At 35.6% G+C, this 18,129-nt stretch overlaps 1 protein-coding gene across 21 annotated transcripts in view; it reads right to left on the reverse strand.

Annotated features, from left to right (window-relative positions):
• Positions 1-18,129, reverse strand: part of CSNK1G3 (casein kinase 1 gamma 3) — a 108,545-nt gene that overhangs the window by 74,061 nt on the left and 16,355 nt on the right. The gene's annotated exons all lie outside the window — the stretch shown is intronic.

Below are 18,129 nucleotides of genomic sequence, written 5' to 3' on the forward strand. Positions count from 1 at the left end.
CTCAAAAAAATGTTGAAGGCTTTTGGAGGAGCCTGACCCATTCATCTTCTCCAGGAATTTCATCCATCAAACATACTTCAATTCTGTAGTAAATTTGCAAGTTGAAATAATCCGCCTACTCTTGTTTGAACAATTTGAGTGGATTCCAGTTCTTTGCAATTAAAGGAGCTTTGACTTCAAAAGACAGTCACTAATAAAGAAACCAGGATCACCATTAAGGATTTCCAATTGTTATTTCTGAAACTGTTTGATTATAAAAGGCAATTATAACAAGGCTTGAAACAAATAGTATTTCCTGATTAATGTTCAGCAACTTCCCAAATATGCAATTAGTCTTAACATGCAATCTATTTATAAAGTTTCTTATTATATTTGCCATACCCTTATTTTGCAGATGAAACTGTAAGCATCTGTTTGGTATATGTAAAACTAAATGAGTAACATACACTGTTTACTCTGTTTCCAGCCATAATAGAGTAACTGATACTGAACTTCCTTCCTGCTGTAAATAACTATAACACTGGACAGAACACATGAACCACCTGTTTTCAGGCATTGGATACAGGCAATGCAGACTGATCTGCGAGAAAAGAGAAACACGTGGGGTGAGTCCCACATTCATCCAAGCTTTCTGGATAGGGACAATTTTCTGACCAGCACAGGGAGATAAAGTTCAGTAATCACAGAATTTGAGGCAGGTGAAGTCAACAGAATTCACAGGACATGGTACTGAAGGTGAGGCAGTTGTGCAGTGTTGGGGTAAGTGAGGGTAGGGCAGAAGGATAGGCTGCATGTGTGGGTAGCACAATATTCTGAAATATACAGCAGACAATGGCTACTATGGGGTTAAATGAAGAACAGAGATACTAAAGACTCCTCAGTACTAAAGGGAGAGCTTCGAGTTCCTATCTTACTCTTGGTGCAGGAACCTAATTATATCCCAGGAATTCAGCTAAGACATGACAAAGGACCAGGTCATGAGGGTAAGGACCATACCCTGGAGTAAGCAGTACTCTAGACTGACCCGACTAATGCTCAAAATCAAGCTTAGATAGGATTAAGAACAGCTCCAATTAAATTAACTCATTCCAGAACAAAACTCAACATACTTAGAAAGACAAAAAACCCAGACTTTCAACAATGTTGAATTCATAATGCCCAAAATAAAGTTAAAAATTACCAGACATACAAATAAGCAGTAAATGTGACCCACAGCCAGGAAACAAAGCTATCAAAAGAAACAGACTCCAAGATGATCGTAATATTGGCATTAGAAAAGAAAACTTTAAAACTACTAAATAGCTGTTAACGTTCTACTAAATTGAAGAAAGAAAAAACATTTGAAGAAATAATGGTTGAAAATTTCCCAAATTCAGTGAAAAACATTAACCTACAAATTGAAGAAACTCAGAATCTCATAAGGGACAAATGCAAAGAAAACTAAATCTAGGTATATCATGGTCAAAGTACTAACACCCAAAAATAAAGGAAAAATCTTGAAAGCAGAGAGGGAAAAACTACACAACACACAGCGGAACTTCTAACTTCTTATTAGAAACAATGGAGGCCCAAAAGAAAATGGGATGATATTTTGAAAGCAATGAAAGGAAGAAAGAAAACTTTCAACCAAGAATTCTACATCCAGTAAAGTTATTCTTTAAAACCAAAAGTGAAAGAAAGCCACTTTCAGATGAAAGAAAGCTAAGAATTAGTGACCGGCATACCTTCACCACAAGAAATACTTTTTAAATAGCACATTAGGTTGAATTAAATCACATGATATCAGATAGAAATGCGAAACTTCAAGAAGAAACGAGGAATGCTGGAAATGAGAAATCATTTCCTTAAAAGATAAATTTCTGTCTAAAGCACAAATAATTTCTTAGTGTCATTTGTAACATAAGTGGAAGTAAAATATATGACAACACAAATGGTGGAGGGAGGTTAGTAAATGGAATTACACTATTTTAAGGTTCTTATATTTGTGAAGAATCATGTGGTTAAATATTAATTCTAAGTAGCCAAAGACAAGCTAAGAATGCACACTGTGGGGCCAGCCCCATGGCCGAGTGGTTAAGTTCACATGCTCTGCTTCGGTGGCCCAAGGTTTTGCCAGTTCGGATCGTGGGCGCGGACCTAGCACTGCTCATCAAGCCATGCTGAGGCAGCATCCCACATAGCAGAACCAGAAGGACTTACAACTAGAATATACAACTACGTACTGGGGGGGCTTTGGAGAGAAGAAGAAAAAAAAGAAGATTAGCAACAGATGGTAGCTCAGGGTCAATCTTAAAAAAAGAAAAAATGATTGCATTAAAAAAAAGGCATATTATAATACCAAGACCAAACACTAAAAATTAAATTAACTGCAATAGGAATAACTAAAAAGCTAAGACAAGAAATAAAATGGAATAATAAACATTAAACAACATAAATAATAAACAGAAGGAGAGAAACAAAAGATGAGACAAAAAGAAACAGTAAGACAATATACTTAAAAATACATATATAATGAAAATGAACCATATTCCATAAAAGGGAAAAACTGTCAGACAGTGTAAAAAAGCAATATCCAACTACATGCTATCTATAAGACACAACTTTAAATGCAAAGACACAGACTGAAAGTCAAAGAATAGAAAAGATATACTATGTCTCAAATAACTGAAATATTACAGAGTATACTCTCTGAGCAAAATAGAATTAGGGGCAGGCCCTGTGGCCAAGTGGTCAAGTTTGCGCACTCTGCTCCAGCGGCCCAGGGTTTTGCTGGTTCAGATCCTGGGCATGGAGATGGCACCACTAGTCAGGCCACACTGGGGGGGGGCATCCCACATGCCACAGCTAGAAGGACTCACAACTAAAAAAAACATATACAACTATGTACTGGGGGGATTTGGGGAGAAAAAGGAAAAAAATAAAATCTTTAAAAAAAAAATCTAGAAAAGAGCAAATCAGACATAACTGGAAGAAGTACTTTAATAAAGCTATTGTTAATATCCCATCTTATATGCAAAAGTGATCTCAATGAGTGAAAACATAGGAGCTCTCAGCAGATAAACGGGAAAATATCAAACAAAAAAAATGGAGACCCTAGAATAAAAAGGATCTTATCTGAATTGAAAAATTTCACTGGATACAGTTAAAAGTAGGTTGGATAAAGCAGAAGAAAGTGTCAATGAACCTGAAAGAAGCTCAAAAGAAATTATCCAGGGAAAAAAATTGATAAAATAGAAAATAAACAATAGAGAAAATGAATAAAGCCAAAAGTTGACTCTTTGAAAAAGTCAATAAAATTGGTAACTCCTAGCAAAAATGATCAAGAATAAAAATAGAAAATATACAAATAGCCAATAACAAGAATGAAAGAAATGAAAGAAAGGATATCACTAAAGATCTAATAAATGTTCAAAGGATAAAGGACTATTATAAGCAACTTCATATCAGTAAATTTGATAACTTAGATAAAATGGACAAATTCCTTGAAAAATCCAACACAGGGATACAAGATGAAACTAAATATCAATAGCTCTCTATCTACTTAAAAAATTTAATTATTTAAAAAAAATATTCCCACAAAGATGGTATCACTGGTGAAATCTATCAAATATTTAAAGAAAAAAAAACACTATTATTACACTCTTTCAGAAACACAGGAATAAAGAATACTGCTCAATTTACTTTGTGAGGTCAGCAGAACCCTGATACAAAAGCCTGACAAAAACACCTGAAGCAAAGAAAATTAGACCAGTATTTCTCATAAGCATAGATACAAAAATTCTTTACAAAACATAAGCAAATGCACAAAAAGTTTAATAAGCAAGAATCAGAGTTTAATGTTAGAAATGTAAGACTTACTATTTGAAATAAATTCACCAAATTAACAGAAAAAAGAGAAAATATCTCAACAGACAAGAAAATGCACTTGATAAAATTCAACTCATTAATGACTAAAACTTCTCAGTAATCCAGAAAGAGAACAGAACTTCTTCAACCTACTAAAAGGAACGTACAAAAAAATCTACAGCTAATATTATACTTAATGACAAAACACTGAACTCTTCTCCATCAAGACAGGGAAAAACCACAACGTTTGCTCTCAGATCTTCTATTCAACATTGCATGGAAGAAACAGCCTGTGCAATAATGCAAGAAAGGATGCCAAAAAGCACGAAAATTGAAGAGGGAAAGGCAAAACTGTTGTTATTCACAGACATCATGATTGTGTGTGCAGAAAGCCCTACAAGGTGAAGTCATCGAGATGGCAACAAAGGTCACTCCCAACTTCAGTCCCCCTCACAAGAAGACCCACTAGCAACTATCCACAGACAAGACACCATTGAAAAAAATCCCAGAACCTGGGGATAAGGCTGAAACACTCGCCTGGACCAGAGACTGAGAAGGAGCCACATTAGAAGGGCAAGAGGAGCAGCTACATTCTGACTGCATTATCCCTCCCCCAGGCCAGCACACTGCCACACCTAGAGGGGCCCCCTGGGCCTACAGTGTCTCCAGTGGGAAAAAGAGAGTCCAAGGAGGACATCCAGCTCCCCCAGATTGTGGGACCCTTCCTGGGAGACCCACTCAGGTCTCATCTCACAGGGATCACTGCGGGAATCCATGGGAATCATTAAGAAACAGAAAATCTCAACAGACCAATAACAAGGAGAACGAATCAGTAATCAAAAACCTCCCAACAAACAAAAGCCCAAGCAAGAATGAAGAACTAGAAACTCTCACACATTGCTAGTGGGAGTGTAAAATAGGATGACTTTGGGGAAAAAACTAAAATATACATCTAGCCTATGACCTATCAATATCACTCTTAGGTATTTACCCAAGAGAAATGAAAACATGTTTACAGAAAGACGTGTACACCAGTGTTTACAGAAGCCTTATTCATAATATCCAAAAACTGGAAACAATTCAAAGGTCTATTAATAGGAGAACAGACAAACAAGCTGGTATATTCATACAATGGAATACTACTCAGTGATAAAAAGCAAAGAACTGCTGATACATACAACAATATGGATGACTCTCTCAAATATTAGATTGAGTGCAAGAAGTTACGCAAAAATGAGTACATATTATACAATTCTAGTCATAGAAAGTTCTAGAATGAGCAAAAATAAGCTGTGGTGATAGAAATTCAATCAGTTGTTGCCTAGGCTGGTGGGAAGTTTGACTGGAAACAGGCATGAGGGAATTTCCTGGGGGAAGGAAATGTTCTATATCTTCATTGGGAGGTGATTAAATGGGTGTATACATTTGTCTCATTCATCAAACTACACAAAATCTATGCGTTATATGTAAATAACACTTCAAAATGTGATTTTTAGAAATAACCCACACCAAATAACCAAACAAATAATGCTATATCTCAAAGTACATTTTTCCCTACTATAACATTATCATAAAACTTTTCTGAAATTTGTAAGTTTATAAAACTTATCTGAAAATGCTACTTTTTTAAACAGTTAATGAACATATCAGTATTTTATTTTAGACGACTTTTTTAAAAGGGCCCTTCTATACTTTTTCTATTTAGGAGGAAGTAATTTTCCTTTTGCAATTTCTGTTATTTTCAATACATAGTTTTTTGCTTATGTTTAATCAAATATCCAAACACCTTCTACATGTAATAAGAATTCAAATAATATAAAGTAAAAATACCCCTTGGGATGACCATGAGCCTTGTCTCTCATTCCACTTGCCCTACTCAGACATAACAATTACTTTCAGTTAGTGTGTATGCTCCAGACCTTTTTTGTAATGCCTGTGCATGCATATACTTATGTATAGCAATATCTGTAGGTTTGCTTGTTTTACAGAAGAAGTCCATGTGAGGCCTCTGAAGAACCAAAACTGCCCCACAATAGAAACAGCATTTGAAAGCATATCATATATTGAAGGACTTTTGCCCTTTCCCTTTCATACCGCCTTCTACCCAACATGAACCCTAGAGGAACAAGGGCCAGCATAACGAATGGGGGGAAGAAAGTCAAGAGACAGCCCCAAGATGTGATGTAGGGCATGGGGAATGTAGTCAATAATATTGTAATAACTTAGTGTGGCGACAGACGGTGGCTGAACTTATCGTGGTGATTCTCTAATGTACAAAAATAGAGTCATTATGTTGTACAACTGAAACTAATTATAGTATTGTATGTCAATTATAATTCAACAAAAAAGAGAGAGAGAGAGAAAGAGAGACAGTCCAAATCCCTTCCCCAGCAGAAGTTCCAGAACCAAGGGCCTAGCCCGAAACTGAGAGGTGGGGAGACAGAGACAGGAAGAAGCGATGAATTAGCTTAAAACTGAACCTCAAAAGTGGGACAGGTATTCTTAATACACAAAAATAAGACCATTGCCAAAACTGAACTTAGTCTTTTTTTTTTTTTTAAAGATTTGCACCTGAGCTAACAACTGTTGCCAATCTTTTTTTGTTCTATTGCTTTTTCTCCCCAAATCCCCCCGGGTACATAGTTGTATATTTTAGCTGTGGGTCCTTCTAGTTGTGGCATGTGGGACGGACGCCACCTCAGCATGGCCTGATGAGCAGCGCTATGTCCACGCCCAGGATCTGAACCGGCGAAACCCTGGGCCACCCAAGTGGAGCCCACGAACTTAACCACTCGGCCACAGGGCTGGCCCTGAACTTATTTTTAAAATATGTGACAGGAAGTCAATGGAAACTCACTAGGATAATATCTGTGAGTGGGAAAGGGAAAATAAAGTATATACATATATGAAAATACTGGTTAGTGAGAAATGAAGCTGTTTCCTATTTTACTCCATCCAGTTCATCACATTCAGGAAATTGTTCATAAACTTGTAATAATAGATTTCTTTTTTTAGTTTTTAAAAACATTTTTAACAAATTACATTTTTGATTAAAATATTTTCTTTTTAAGGGTTTCAAATAGTGCTAGTACTTTTCCTATCATAGCACCTAGCAAACAAGATTAGAATTGCCTACAAGTTGGTCTATGGCAATGGCCCGCAAACTCCAGGCAGCAGGCTAAATCTAGACCACGCCTACTCTGTAGAGCCTGCAAACTCAGAACAGTCTTCATATGTTTACATGGTTCGGGGAAAAAACTAAAAGCATAATATTTTGTTACACACGAAAAGTATATGAAATTCAACTTTTAGTGTTCATAAGTAAATTTTTATAAGAATGAATTCATGCTCATTTGTTTACATATTGTTATGGCTGCTTTTAAGAAAAGAGTTAAGCAGCTGTGAGAGGCCATATGTGGCACTCTTACCATTTCACACTGCTGCCCAGAGCAGTGACTGTCATGCTTTTAAGGCTCAGGAGAGTATGGATTATGCATTCCAAATTAGATGTCAAAGCATTGTGTTTATTATATAAAGACACTACACTAAAGAATACAATATACTTGGACATGACCAAAAGTATTAGTTTTCTATTGCTGTGTAACAAATTACCAGAAACTCAGCATCTTATAGCAATGCATATTTATTAGTTCACAATTTCCGTGGATCAGAAGTCTGAGCACGGCTCAGCTGAGCCATTTGCTCAGGGTTTCACAGGCTTCATTCAAGGTATCAGCTAGGCTGCACTCTCATCTGGAGCTAAAGTGGGAAAGAATCCTCTTTCAAGCTCCTTAAGGTTGTGGGCAGAACTCATATCCTCGCAGTGTATAACTGAGGGCCCCAGCTTTCTGCTGGCTCTCAGATGGAGGTCACCCTCCAGTCCTACAGGGTGCCTACAGTTCCTTGTCACATGGGCTTCTCTGACATGGCCACTTACTTCTTCAAGCCCCTGAGAAGAATTTCTAGCTCCAGTCTTCTAAGAGTAAGTGTTATATAAGGTAACATAACCTTCTCTCACACGTAAGTCCCAATCTTTGTACCCTGCTCAATACACCATTTTTCCCAGGTCTTCTGATCCTAGCTATCTGCTTCCAGACCTCTTTGATGCTGCCTGCATGTCTAAGTACAAAAAAGAGCACAGGATTAGAAAAAAATAGGTTTTGGAATCTCAACGCCTTTTGAAGTCTTGGGCAAGGCTTAATCTGTCTAAGTTTATTTTAATAATTATAAAATAGAAGGATTAGACTAGGAGATTTCTAAGAATATTCCTATATTGTGCACAGTATTATAATTGCCTGTTGTTCTTGATGTCAAGGACTCTTTTTTTTTTTTTAAATATTTTATTTTTTCCTTTTTCTCCCCAAAGCCCCCCGGTACATAGTTGTGTATTCTTCGTTGTGGGTTCCTCTAGTTGTAGCATGTGGGACGCTGCCTCAGCGTGGTCTGACGAGCAGTGCCACGTCCGCGCCCAGGATTCGAACCGACGAAACACTGGGCCGCCTGCAGCGGAGCGCGCGAACTTAACCACTCGGCCACGGGGCCAGCCCCTCAAGGACTCTTTTTATATGTAACTTCATCATCTCTGAACCTCACACATTAGCCAGGCACCTAAGACAGTCACTAGTTATTACAGACTAATAAATGAGTTCTTTGTATCTCTAAACACTTCCAGGTTTTTGTTGTAGGATTCCTACCTAGAGCCCTCCCAGTTACACATCACCAAAACTCCTAACATCAGGATCTTCATTCACCTGAAGCACATCATTGAACCTCACATGCCAACCGATATGCTACAAGCGTTCCCAAGAATTTCCTGGATGAGACGGCAATCCTTTGCCTGAATTACTCTTTCTCATATTGTCTGTGCTTCTGCCTTCCATACTGATTCGTCCTAACACCCAAGAAAAATCAGTCTTGAAGACTGCAGATATTCGTTTAGCTATAGCTAATACCAGTAGACCAGGAGTCATAAATCCAAATGTGCAAATAGGCAAGGCAGGTAACATAAATGAGTTAATCAAGAGGAGTGTAAGACAATAAGGGAAACTGGGGGCTATGGCAAACTAGAAAGCAAATACTCCATTTAAAAGAGGCAGCTACTACTCGGCTATAAACAATTGTTGCCATTCAGGAATACTAGATTTTCGAATTTTTCAAGAAAACCCAGAAACCTGGATTTTTGTGTAAAATCTCGTTAGTTGCCATTTGCTGAACACTTACTATGCTACATACTTTAAATAGATTAACTCATCAATTCTCATCAATTGTAAGGTACTATTACAATCCCTATTTTTACCAATAAGGAAACTAAAATTCAGAGAAATTACACCACTTGACCAACATCATAAAGTTAGTAAATGTAGTAAATGGTATAACGAGAATATGATTACAAAAAATTGGATTCCTGAGTTCATATTCTTACCCACTTTACCTCTAGCATTGTTCTTGTCAATTCTCTTACACCCCAAAGTCTGGACTGTGCCTTTCCATCTGGATATGCAGCGTCAGTCTACTCCCTCTTGTCAGACTATACTCTACATATCTAAACACCTCAGTGTTGCCAGACCCTAATTTGAACCAACCTGCGGGGGGGCAAGACGTCTCCCACCAATCAACAAGCCCCATTCATGTATACAAGGCTCTGAGACATTTATGAACAAAAAGACCATATACATACAGGACAGCAGAGGAAACAAACCATTAACCTACAAAACTGCAGTGTGTTTTCCTACTATGATATACCCTTCAGTGGCAATATTAGATTTTTTTAAAGAGTTAACTATAATTTTATATATCCATATCAATAAATAAACTTAGAGGTAGACAAAAAATATTACCAAACTTTTGGAAGATAGGAAGAAAAGAAGCATGTATTGACAGATGAAACAATGAAGGAAGCTAATGCCCAAACTAAGTGCCAGAAAAGACCATAGCTGAGTAAAAAGCTGATCTGCCATACAGAAGTCCAGAAAGGCTTCTTAAAGGAAATCAGATGAAATGGTAAGCAGGAGTAAAAAAGGAAAGGGAAGCAGAGACAAAAATGAAGGAGTGGAATAATTGTTACTAACTATTGTTACTATCTCCTATGTAAAAGAACAAAACAAAACAAAAACAAAAACAAATCTCTAAAGAAACTAAAGGAAATTCCAAATGAGAATGTGGAGGCGGGTGGGAGAAATATATGCTAACATCACAGAATAAAATCCATTCCCATCTGGCACTTTGTTTTAACCCTATGTGGAATCTGCTAGTCAAAAAACCCCATCCACGTACACAAGGCTCCAAGAGATTGATGAAGAAAAAGACAGCAAAGCAGACAAAACAGCAAAGAAAACCCAAACCATTTACCCAGAAATCTTCACCTAATTCCTCATTCACAAATATGAACTAACAATCAAGAATCACTAGATTTGGGGCCAGCCTGGTGGCACCGCAGTTAAGTTCGTACATTCCGCTTTGGTGGCCCGGGGTTTGGCAGTTCGGATCCCAGGTGCAGACACGGCACCACTTGGCAAGCCATGCTGTGGTAGGCATCCCACATATAAAGTAGAGGAAGACGGGCACGGATGTGAGCTGAGGGCCAGTCTTCCTCAGCAAAAAGAGGAGGATTGGCAGATGTTAGCTCAGGGCTGATCTTCCTCAAAAGAAAAAAAAAAAAAACCACTAGATTCGTAAAGAAAGCTAATAATACAAAAGAAAAATACACAAAAAAAAAGGAAATAAAAAATCTGGTGGAAGCAGATCATTCAAAAACAGAAGAGAAGTTAAAAAAAAAAGAAAAAAGAAAAACAATTAGATCCTCACAGGCTTTTGAGAAGAAAATAATACATACATAGAAAAAGAAAATAATGCTACATTAAATAGAATAATCAAAGATAAAGTGGGGGAAAAATCCTAATGTAAAACAAAAATAGAAACTAAAAGAAAAGACACAGAAAGAAACCACCCAATACCTCTAACTTCCAACTAATAATAGAAATTAACAGGGAAGACATAGAAAATTAACAGAAAGAAATTTTCAAAGAAAATTTTCCGGAGCTACAGCAAAAAGGGCCCACAGAGTGCTAATCAAAATAAATAAATAAATAACCCTAGCATACTACTTGGTTCTACCAAAGTCCTAATAGCGTAAGTATGGTTAATTGATTTTCAGCTTTTAGAATCAATCTTACCCAAAAAATGCAAGGTAAATGTTATAGAAGAGAATATAAATTTTTCCAAGCTTGATAGTGTTAAAATAACACTACAATTGACAGAAGCTCAGCTGTTAAGAGGAAGTAGCAGAGGTAGAAGGAAGGATAGAGATAATATCTGCACCTTACAAAGTACAGAGTGAAGAGACGATGTAAATTTGCTAGAACAAAAAATAGAGAAGCAATAAATAAATGACTATCCAAACACTTAAAGACAGAAGGGGAAGAGGGAGCATGTGAGCCAGAATCTCATCACTCTTAGCAGAGAATTAAAAAATAAAGAATCTGCAAACAAAGACAATTTTACTTCTTCCTTTTCATTTTGGAAACTTTTATTTATTTTTCTTGCCTAATTGCACTATCTATGATTCCCAGTACTATGCTGAATAAAGTGGTGAGAGTGGGCATCCCTGTCTTGTTCCTAATCTTAGAGGAAAAGCTTTCAACCTTTCACCAGTGAGTATGATGTTAGCTGTGGGCTTGTCATACGTGGCCTTTAATATGTTGAGGTACATTCCTTTTATACCTAATTTGTTGAGAGTTTTATCATGAAAGGATGTTGAATTTTGTCAGATGCTTTTTCTGCACCTGTTAAGATGATCATACAATTTTTATCCTACATTCTGTTACTATGGTTATCACAATTATTGATTTGTGTATGTTGAAACTTACTTGTATCCAAGGGATAAATCCTACTTCATCATGGTGTATGATCTCTTAAGTGTTCTATTAAATTCAGTTTGCTAGTATTTTGCTAAGGATTTTTGCAACTATACGCATTAGGAATATTGGCCTATAATTTTCTTTCCTTGTAGTGCCCTCATCTGGCTTTGGTACCAGGGTAATGCTGGCCTGGTGAAATGAGTTTGGGAGTGTTCCCTCCTCTTCAATTTCTTGGAAGAGTTTAAGAAGGATTGGTGTTAATTCTTCTTTAAATGTTTGGTAGAATTCACCAGTAAAGCCACCTGGTCCTCAGCTTTTCTTTGTTGGGAGAGTTTTTATTACTAATCCAATCTCCTTTGTAGTTACTGGTCTATCCAAATCTTCTATTTCTTTCTGATTCAGTCTTGGTAGCTTCTATGTTTCTAGGACCTTAACTTTTTCTTCCAGATTATCCAATTTGTTGGCATATAACTACTCATAGTAGTCTCTTATGATCTTTTGTATTTCTGCAGGATCAATTGTTAACAGCTCGTCTTTCATTTCTGATTTTATTTACTTGAGTCTTTTTTCTTAGTCTAGCTTAGAGTTTGTCAATTTTATCTTTCAAAAAAATAGCTCTTAGTTTCATTAATTTTTTCTATAGTTTTTCTAGTCTCTATTTCATTTATTTCTGCTCTGATCTTTGTTATTTCCTTCCATTTGCTAACTTTGGGCTTAGTTTTTCTTCTTTTTCTAGTTCCTTGAGGTACAAAGTTAAGTTTGTTTATTTGAGATCTTTCTTTTTTCTTAATGTAGGAATTTATTACTATAAATTTCCCTCTTAGAACTGCTTTTGCTACATCCCATAAGTTATGATGTGATGTGTTTCCAAAGACTGTACCAAAAAACTGTTAGATATAATAAACAAATTCAGTAAAGCTGCAAGATACAAAATCAACATACAAAAGTCAGTCATGTTTCTATACACTAACAATGAATTCACAGAAAGAGAAATTATGAAAGCAATACCATTTACAATAGTATCGAAAAGAATAAAATACTTAGAAATAAATTTAACCAAGGAAATGAAAGACCTGTACACTAAAACTATAAGACATTAATGAAAGAAATTGAAGAAGGCACATAAATACATCAAAAGATACCCCATGTTCTTGGACTGGAAGAATTAATATTGTTAAAATGGACTATACCACCTAAAGCAATCTACAGAATCAATGCAATTCTTATCAAAATTCCAATCGTTTTTTTCACAGAAATAGAAAAAACAATCCTAAAATTCACATAGAACCACAAAAGACACCAAATAGCCAAGGCACTCTTGAGAAAGAAGAACAAAGATAGAGGCATCACACTTCCTGACTTCAATCTACATTACAGAGCTATAATAACCCAAACAGTATGGTAGTGGCATAAAAACAGACACATAGGTCAATGCAACAGAATAGAGAAACCAGAAATAAATCCACATATATACAGTCAACCGATCCGTGACAAGGGCACCAAGAAAACACAATGGGGAAAGGACCATCTCTTCAATAAAAGGTGTTGAGAAAACTAAATATCCACAGGCAAAAGAATGAAATTGAACCCCATCTTATATCACTCACAAAAATCAACTCATAATTGGGGCTGGCCCCGTGGCTGAGTGGTTAAGTTCGCGCGCTCCGCTGCAGGCGTCCCAGTGTTTCGTTGGTTCGAATCCTGGGCGCGGACATGGCACTGCTCATCAAACCACGCTGAGGCAGCGTCCCACATGCCACAACTAGAGGAACCCACAACGAGAAATATACAACTATGTACTGGGGGGCTTTGGGGAGAAAAAGGAAAAAATAAAATCTTTAAAAAAAATAAAAAATAAATAAAAATAAATCAACTCATAATAAGTTAAAGACTTAAATGTAAACCTGAAACCATAACTCCTAGGAGAAAACATAGGGAAAAAGCTTCTTAGACATTGGTCTTGGCAATGATTTTTCTGGATATGATACCAAAGGCACAGACCCCAAAATTAAAAATAAACAAGCAGGACTACACCAAACTAAAAGTTATCTGTACTAAAAGAAAACCATCAACAAAGCAAAAAGATAACCTAAGGAATGGGAGAAAATATTTGCAAACTATATCTCTGACAAGGGGTTAATATCTAAAATATATAAGGAACTCGCACAACTCAACAGCCTAAAAACAAATAATGTGATTAATAAATAGGCAAAGGACCTGAATAGACATTTTTCCAAAGGAAACATACAAGTGGCCAACAGCTATAGCAAAAGATACTCAACATCACCAATCACCAGGGAAATGTAAATCAAAACCACAGTGAAACATCAGTTTATACCTGGTAGGATGGCTATTATCAAAAAGATAAGAGAGAACAAATGTTGGTGAGGATAAGGAGAAAATGGAACCTTTGTGCACTGTTGGTAGGAATGTAAACTGGTGCAGCTACTATGGAAGACAGAATGGAGGTTCCTCAAAAAATTAAAAATAGATCTACCATATGATCCAGCTATCCCACTTCTGGGTATATATACAAAAGAAATGAAATAAGTACCTCAAAGAGATATCTGCATTCCCATATTCACTGCAACATTATTCACAATAACCAAGATATGGAAACAACCTAAGTGTCTGTCGACAGATGAAGAGATAAAGAAAATATGGTATAATCAATAAAATATTATTTATCTATAAAAAAGGAAGTTCTGCCATTTCAATAACATGGATGAACTTAAAGGGTATTATGCTAAGTGAAATAAGCCAGAGAAAGACAAATTCTGTATGATATCATCTATTTGTAGGATCTAAAAAAATAAGTCAAAACGCATAGAAACAGAATAGAATAGTGGTTGCCAGGGGCTGAAAGAAATGACGCTGGTCAAAGGACACAAACTTTCAGTTATTAGATCATCAGGTTCTGAGGATCTAATGTACAGCATAATGACTATTATTAACAATACCATATTGTATACTTGAAATTTGCTAAGAGAGTAGACCTTAACTGTTCTCACCACAAAAAAAAAAGGTAACTATGTGTGTTGATGAATGTGTCAAAAACTTGATTGTGGTAAGCATTTCACAAGGTATACAAAAATCACAATGTCACATTGCAGACTTGAAATATATATAATTTTATTTGCCAATTATGCCTCAATAAAGCTTGAAAAAATAAAAACTAAAATTAGAAAAAAGATAATGTGAAATTTGACATAGAATCAAAGAGAAAAGTGTAGACACATTAAGTTATGGAAATAACCACCAGAAGCATTTAAAACTGAAATAATTACAAGTGGTTTTAAACATCCACAGACTCAGAGATAGTTTAGCTATAGAGTTTGGGAGAGAGGAAGGAATCTAGAACTAGACATGGGACAGTTACATACTTAAATATTAAAGTTTGTGAAAACTTAATAAATTGCTTTTTAGCTTAGGAATACTCCTTCCAGAAAAATATCAAAATGACCCATCATTTAAACTCCGAATTTTCTTCTATCGAGGATCTTGACTAAATGATCCTGTTCAAAGGAATGTTCTTTTCTCCTTTTATGACTTAAACAGGCTTTTAACTTTTCTTCAAGAAAAAAAAAGTGGTTTTACCTATTGAAAAATTCAAAGATTAGAGACATGAGGCAAGAGACTATTACTTATATATCTTTCCGTATTAATTTAATACTTTACCATATATATGTATTAATTTGATAAAAATATTAATTCTACTACGAACAGGTAACTTTCATCCTAAAATAAATAAGAAAACCATTGTCAAAACTTTATAAGAACATTTCAAATGATGGAATAGTAAAGTATTAAGTGCCTCTACAAATCCTAATTTTTGTTTTGGTTTGCTTTGCTTTGCTTTGAATGAAAATAGAAGACAGTACTGAAGACAGTTACGGAGTTCTTAACCTGAAATCCATGGACCTCCTGATCATTTTCTTAAGAGAAAATCCATAGTTTTCAACAGATTGCCAAAAGGTTTTATGATCCTAAAAAAGTTAAGAACCACTGAAAAGTATATTGTTATTTTCTCACTGAATTACTTTATAAATACATTCTTAAAAACAATCTATCCTAAAAACTACATAACATGTGGACTTTATTTAAAAGCTAACCTTGTTACAGAAAAGAATTTACGGCAGTTTACAATACACAGATTGCAAAAAGACTGAGAAAAGTTTTTCTTTCTTTTGTTTTTGTTTTTGTTTTCTGTGTGTGTGTGTGTGTGAGGAAGATTGGCCCTAGGCTAACTTTTGTTGCCAATCTTACTCTTTTTGCTTGAGGAAGATAGTCCCTGAGCTAACATCCATGCCAAAGTTCCTCTACTCTGTATAAGGGATGCTGCTATAGCATGGCTTGATGAGCAGTGTGTAGGTCCGTGCCTGAGATCCAAACCTGCGAACCCCGGGCCACCGAAGCAGAGTGCACAAACTTAACCACTACACCGCCAGGCCAGCCCCTTTCAAAAGTTTTAAGTAAGGAAATTAGGGGAGAAGTAAAATGATGTTAGAAATTAAACTGTGTAATACTAACCTTAAAAATGGATACCATACAGTTCAGTACCCATGCTTAAATTTATTTTTCTGCTTTCTAGTAGTCAAGTAAAAACAGACATATGAGTAGACAGAAGATTCAGTGTCCATTAAAATTAAACCATTTGTTATAAAGCCCACAAATAATCCTACCATTGTATTATACCTATAGATGCAATCAATAGTAATAACTGAAAATTTCTCTCAGAAGTTTTAAACTCAAAAGTTGCAAAGAAGAGAACAGAAAAACATAGCTTGAAAACTTAAAAATCAGGCATCCATAGAAATAAAGACTATTGAAAGGCGAAAGTTTCACAGAAATAAGCCTGGCTTACAATTCTTATAACACAAATAAAATAATGATTTATAAGGCTTAAGAAGATTTTAATTTTTATAAGAGCTGTTACCCCTTTAACTGAAATCTTAAACCTTCTACAACCAAAAAGAATGGATATCCATTTAATGTGCATAAAGCTACGTGAATGTGCATAAATAGTAACAAAATATTTACAAATTATGTTCAATTTTATCACTATTCTCAGCATTCTGACTTATTTAAATATCTGTATTTAAAAGGCAAAAGGATGCATTTTTAAATTATCCTTGAGAATACATAAGCAAATACAAATAATCAATTGCTTTGCTTTCATAAACAATTACAATTTTGACATAGTAACATCCACTAATGCAGATAAAAATGAGCTGCTAAATACAGAAAACATCAGACATAATCTGATTATATGAGTAGAAATGTAGGCCACTGGCTTACTTCTAATTTGATGATCACTGATGAATCTTCAAAACATAAAATAGAAAATCAGATTCCCTAATCTGCATGGTCCAATAATTTAGGACATTACAGAGCCAACTGAACTCCTTTAGGCTGCAACTAGATAAAATAGAGTAAGTAGTCTGAGAACATATCAGTATAGCATGGTCTACCTCATAATAAACCACGCAGAGCTAAAGCTTTCAAGTAAACATTAATGAGCAATTCTAAATTTTATTTATTTATTTTTTTAAAGATGGGCACCTGAGCTACCATCTGTTGCCAAATCTTCTTTTCTTTTTTTTTCTTCTTTTCTCCCTAAAGTCCCCAATATACAGCTGTATATTCTAGTTGCAGGTCCTTCTGGTTGTGCTATGTTGGACGCCACCTCAGCATGGCCTGATGAGTGGTGCCATGTCTGTGCCCAGGATCCGAACCAGTGAAACCCTGAGCCACCGAAGCCGAGTGCACCAACTTAACCACTCGGCCACAGGGTTGTCCCCCTGTTCTAAATTTTAAAAAATGATTATTAATACTCTACCAAGCTTCCAAAATATTGCTGCAACAACTGTTCCATGTACCTGTAACATTAAGTATCAAAAGTTTCTGTAGGTTTCTTTTCATGTTCAGCATGTTATTCAATGTTCTTTGCAAATAAGGAACAGAAATTTTTAAAACTATATTTTTCACGTTACTTGTCACAGATTTCTCACTGCTTCATTATCTTAAATGAAAAAGTTCATATTTACTATATGAAATGAGCCATTCAGTGTTTCAAATGCCTTATTCAGTCTACATAAAAATTACATTACATGTCTCCTGGCTTTTCCAAAATTTAAATGAGTAAGAATATTTGTGATGTGATAGCTAGCCGTTACATCACATGCTTCTATTAGCAGCAAGTGTCCCAGTTACTGGTTTCTGGCATGAGCTCAACTATGGTTGTCTAAGAAAAGACTAAACGCTTTATTTTTAAAAGCTAAATCATTAACCATAATGTCAAAAATGGAGATCAATTTGTCTAATTACATACTACAGAAACTTATTTTGTCTCAGAATATTTAGTAACTATCATCCACAACACTTTACATTTTTGAAAGTTGATTTCAGTCATGTCCTTTGTATATTC

Source organism: Equus asinus, chromosome 9, assembly GCF_041296235.1.
Source record: "Equus asinus isolate D_3611 breed Donkey chromosome 9, EquAss-T2T_v2, whole genome shotgun sequence".
Taxonomy (NCBI): Eukaryota; Metazoa; Chordata; class Mammalia; order Perissodactyla; family Equidae; genus Equus; species Equus asinus.